Source organism: Schistocerca piceifrons, chromosome 2 (genome assembly GCF_021461385.2).
Source record: "Schistocerca piceifrons isolate TAMUIC-IGC-003096 chromosome 2, iqSchPice1.1, whole genome shotgun sequence".
Taxonomy (NCBI): Eukaryota; Metazoa; Arthropoda; class Insecta; order Orthoptera; family Acrididae; genus Schistocerca; species Schistocerca piceifrons.
The window spans coordinates 339,626,759-339,632,758 of NC_060139.1; positions in this window are offsets into that span (position 1 = coordinate 339,626,759).

A 6,000-nucleotide genomic window follows, 5' to 3' on the forward strand; every position below is an offset into this window, starting at 1 on the left:
ACGTATGTGAGAAGTACGCGCTGATCATAAGAGTACAGATGCCGCTGCCTCCAAACAAATAATAACACGCTACAGTCACATATCATCATCAACGTGCAATAGCCGCTTACAGACGGTAGTTCAGGGAATATAAAGCGTGTCTGAGGGACGCGGGAAACAGAGCGGTTGTTGTCGCCATGCCCAAACGGAGCTACTTATCAGACGTCCAAAAGGGGGTGATCATGATCATTGGCTATTTGACCAAAGGTGGCAGCTAAGATTTTAAACTGTTTACGTGCCGTGTTTCAAGGTCACCGTGCATGGCAAAATGAAACTATCCAAAACCGGCGTCGAGGCAGCTGTGATGCAGGACGAGCAATCAGGTTGTTGCGCTTGCAAATCCGAGCAGCCTGCCAGAGGCGGTGTCGGAAAATGTGTTCAAAGTAAAACACGGGACACTTTGGATGGTAGCACGTGCGATCCTTGCTACCGTCAAAATTGCCATTTTTGTATCTCTCTCTTGTTCGACTTGAGGAAACCAAAGGAAGAGAAAGTTTGGCAACAGCATCTCTGGCAGACTGTTTGAATTTGCGTACTTAACTATCTGATTGTCTGAATTCTATGCTAATTCAATCAAGAACGTAGCAACATATCGAATTTTTTCTCAATAGTTATTTCTCGGAACAGTCTACCCGGCAACACGCTCATAAGCTTATCAGACTGTTTCTGAGCACCTTGTATAATTACTGGATTATCAAGAAAAATCATTGCTGTATATCATTTGAAACAAGAACGATAATAACAGGTTATGGGACTATGAAAAAGACACCATGCGGTAAATGGCAAGAACAGTACTGTGTGGTAGTGTCAGCAGAGGGCGTTGAATGGTATGCGCAGTACGTAAAAATATAGAGCGCAATATCGTTCCACTCATCGACCGCTGGAGAATAAGTAAATGATTGACACTGACGGACCTTGGCTTAAGGTATAACAGAGACAGCGCGTAGCACTGCTAGGTTCCAGGAATTTTAGGTATGATATTTGCTATGGGGGTACAAGTAACTAGGTATCCATTAATGGGATTAAGTAAGTGTAGATAACGTTGTGATGACGATTACTCTCTGGCTACACACCGTCTTCAGGAGTACAGACATCGACGAAGACGTAAACAGTACGAGGTAACTGAACAACGGCAGTCCAGTAACAAGGGAAACTCCACAACCCATCCCATTCAGATTTGGTGGCGAGATGGCCCAGTGTATAGCCCGTCAAAATCTGAACCCAGATCAAGCATGAAAAAGGAAGATGTACTGAACTGTGAAAAAAGAAGCAAAACGCAAAATAGAAACAGTGAAGAGTCTCAGGTGAAATTGTACTACGTCGAGCGATCTTCAATAGCCTCGGCTTCGTGGTTCTCTGGTCACGGTGTTGGATTGCGAAAGGAAGGAGGCGAGGGGAGAGGTGCTCAGGTCTCCCTATTGCTCCAGTTTTTTCCACAAAGTTATGAACTGTCCATCTGGTCATTGACGTGTCTGTTAACGGTATTCTAATTAGCGTCTGCGTCGTGGTGTAGTGTCCGTTTGCAACAGCGCATTGTAAGGAAGGGATCTCCAGAAGTACCCCATGTTATGACTCTTGCGTTCGGTTTAGGAAGTTTTGACTCTTGAATTCCTTTGTTGTAACATAGTTCACACATGTTTATTTGTTGTTTTTCATTTCTGTGAGAGGTCTATGCAGCGTCTCTCCTGCTCTCACTATTCATCGCATTTCCTTGCGACTGTAATATTGTCGCAGCAGAAGCCGAGTATTACCGTGGTGTAGTAGTTACGACAATAAACTGTTAAATGGCGGGTTGTGAGTTCAAAACTCACCGGGAGTGTGTTATTTTAATTTCTATATTCGGTACATTCTAGAAGTATCCACCAATGTCAAGAATCATTGTACTGGAATGTTCTGTAGCTGTATACAGGGTGGTCCACTGATCGTGACCGGGCCAAACATCTCACGAAATAAGCGTCAAACGAAAAAACTACAAAGAACGAGACTTGTCTAGCTTGAAGGGGGAAACCACATGGCGCTATGGTTGGCCCGCTAGATGGCGCTGCCATAGGTCAAACGCATATCAGCTACGTTTTTTTAAGTAGGAACCCACATTTTTTATTATATATTCATGTAGCACGTAAGGTAATATGAATGTTTTAGTTGGACCACTTTTTTCGCTTTGTGATAGATGGCGCTGTAATAGTCACAAACATATGGCTCACAATTTTAGACGAACAGTTGGTAACAGGTAGGTTTTATAAATTAAAATACAGAACTTAAGTACGTTTGAACATCTTATTTCGGTTGTTCCAATGTGATACATGTACCTTTGTGAACTTATCATTTCTGAGAACGCATGCTGTTACAGCGTGATTACATGTAACTATCACATTGATGCTATAAATGCTCAAAATGATGTCCGTCAACCTCAATGCATTTGGCAATACGTGTATCGACATTCCTCTCAACAGCGCGTAGTTCGCCTTCCGTAATGTTCGCTCATGCATTGACAATGCGCTGGCGCATGTTGTCAGGCGTTGTCGGTGGATCAAGATAGCAAACATCCTTCAACAGAAAGAAATCCGGGGACGTCTGATCCGGTGAACGTGCGGGCTATGGTATGGTGCTTCGACGACCAATCCACCTGTCATGAAATATGCTGTTCAATACCGCTTCAACCACAGGCGAGCTATGTGCCGGACATCAATTAAGTTGGAAGTACATCGCCATTCTGTCATGCTGTGAAACATCTTGTAGTAACATCTATAGAACATTACGTAGGAAATCAGCATACGTTGCACTATTTACAATGACATCAATAAAATGGGTGCCAATTATCCTTCCTCCTATGATGCCGCACCATACATTAACCCGCCAAGGTCGCTGATGTTCCAGTTGTCGCTGCCATCGTGGATTTTCCGTTGCCCAGTAGTGCATATTATGCCGGTTTACGTTACCGCTGTTGGTGAATGACGCTTCGTCGCTAAATAGAAGGCGTGCAAAAAATCTGTCATCGTCCCGTAATATCTCTTGTGCCCAGTGGCAGAACTGTACACGACGTTCAAACTCGTCGCCATGCAATTCCTGGTGCATAGAAATATGGTACGGGTGCAATCGATGTTGATGTAGCATTCTCACCACCGACGTTTTTGAGATACCCGATTGTCGCGCAATTTGTCTGCTATCGATGTGCGGATTGGCTGTGACAGCAGCTAAAACACCTTCTTGAGCATCATCATTTGCAGCTGGTCGTGGCAGACGTTTCACATGTGGCTGAACACTTCCTGTTTCCTTACATAACGTAACTATCTTGAGAACGGTCTGGACACTTGGATGATGATGTCGTCCAGGATACCGAGCAGCGTACATAGCACCCCCAGGGGGTCCACAACTCTTTTGTGGACACGTGCGTAGCGAGCACGGGACCCCGAGCTAATGTGGCCCTCCTTCCTTTCCGGGCTGCATACCTTCCCTTCCCTTCCCGCATCCTTCCCCGTCCCCCATCTTCGCCCCCCCCCTCACCTCTGGCTCTTTCCTTCCCTTTCTCCCCCTCTGGGAGTATGGTTTGTGCCTACGTCCGGAGACGGACGCTCGAAACTGTTCCAAATTCCTTGCTTTCTACACTTGCAAGTCCTCGTCCTTCCTCTGTCCTTCTCTTTTCCTTCCCTCTTCTCTTTGCCCTTTTCTCCTCTGCGGCGTTTGAGACCCCCTCTTCTTTCCTTTCCCTTTCTTTTTTCCTCCCTGTGCGTGTCTGAAGGCCGACCCACGCACTTCCATGCGTAGCCGGTGACGGGGTAACGCGTAATTCCCCGCCCCGGGTAGACAGGTAGGACACGTACGTATCCCCTGGTAACGGCCAGGCCCAGGGAGGGGTGATTACCCGAGCTGATAACTTCCGAAAGTGCCGATTGGTCCCTCCGTCCGTTTGCCGGGAGGTGTGACCTGAGGTGTGAACAATCACCTAAGGCGGGTGTGCCCTCAGTGAGGGCCCCCACAAGGGAGGAGCGCGCCATCGGAGACGCCGGTAATCATGGGGGATTCTTCCGCAATGGTTTCCTCACCTTCCACTATGTCTGCTCACAAACGTAAGTTCGCTGAGTCTCAGCCACAGACGGTTCTTCCATCGTTGCCACAGTTCCTTGTTGTTTCTCGGTCTGACGAAGGTCACGACTTCTCCACGGTCAACCCTTTCATTATTCAGAAAGGTGTCGACGCAATTGCAGGTCCTGTAAAGTCTTGTTCCAAATTACGGAATGGCACCATGTTGTTAGAAACACACAGTGCCCTCCAGGCACAAAAATTGCTGCGTACTTCTCTGCTCCACACCTTCCCTGTCCGGGTGGAACCGCACCGTACCTTAAATTCCTCGTGTGGAGTCGTTTATACACGCTCCCTCGATGGATTGTCTGACGAAGAAATTCAGCACTACCTGTCTGACCAGGGCGTAACGGTTGTTCATAGGGTTCTGAAAAGGGTTGACACGAACATCATTCCAACCCGCACTGTCTTCTTGACATTTGACAAAGTTCAACTCCCATCGAAAATGAAAGCAGGCTATGAGATAATTTCCGTGCACCTTACGTCCCAAACCCTACGTGTTGCTATCGATGTCAGCGGTTCAATCACACCAGCCAGTCCTGTTCCAATCCGGCCAAATGTGTTACGTGTGGCAAGAATGCCCATGAGGGTGCTTGTCCACCTCCATCCCCTCGCTGCATAAACTGTATGGGTGACCACGCTGCTTCCTCTCCAGATTGCCCCGTTTTTAAGGACGAAAAGCTCATCCAGGAAATAAGAGTGAAGGAAAAGGTGTCGACCTTTGCTGCTCGAAAATTATTCGCCAGTCGACAGCCCACCATGCCTCAGACAGGAAAATACAGCATTGTCCTTGCTTCTCCTTGGCCAACAAAGGAGGTGGCCACGCAGACTTGCGACCTCACCTTTAGTACCACGGTCGTCAGATCGGCCAGCGCAAAGATCGCCCGTTCAACCTCACCACTTTCGCCTGCCCACTCTATGGCTCACCCTTCGTCGGGTTCTGCTAAATCTCGAGCCCAAAAGACAGACGCCAAGTCTTCGAAAAAAGATCATACTCGTGAAGAGTTTTTACGTACCGCAACTTCACAACCATCGGTTCCTCCTTCTTCTAAACACCATACTTCCAAGAAGGCTACAAAGAAACACAGTTCCTCTCCTTCTCCGCCAAGGCGTGTCCCATCTACAGCACCACCTGGCGGAAATCGCCCTCGGCCGTCTTCTGTGTCGCCGAGGCGCACTGCTGGTGGCCGGTCAACCGGCCGATCGCTTGTGGCAGGAGCTGCTCCTGACCAACCTATGGATCAGGATCTTCTGCCTTCGACTGAATGCCATTCCATGCTGTCGGTCGCAAGCTCTGAGCAGTCGTTGAGTTGACAGCACCCTTGGTCACATTCCTCCATTTTCTGTTCACCCTATGTCCATTATCCACTGGAATATCCGCAGCATTCGAGCCAATCGGGATGAATTGTCGATCCTCTTACGATCCTGCTCGCCGGTCATCTTCTGTCTTCAGGAAACAAAGCTGCATCCCCATGACCGTGTTGTTCTCCCTCATTTTCAGTCCGTCCGATATGACCTCCCCTCTGTTGAAGGCACTCCAGCCCACGGAGGACTCATGATTCTTCTCCATGATACTCTCCATTATCACCCAATCCCCTTAAACAGTTCCTTCCAAGCTGTCGCCGTCCGTCTTTCCCTTTCTGGATACACGTTCTCTCTTTGTACGGTATACATTCCATCGTCCACACCAATGGCACGAGCTGATCTCCTTCATCTTCTTGGTCAGCTTCCACCCCTCTATTTGCTGGTTGGGGACTTAAATGCCCACCACCCGCTTTGGGGATCTCCACATCCTTGTTCACGTGGCTCACTATTGCTAGACGTCTTCCACCAAGCGGATCTAGTTTGCCTCAACACTGGGGTCCCCACATTTTTGTCTGC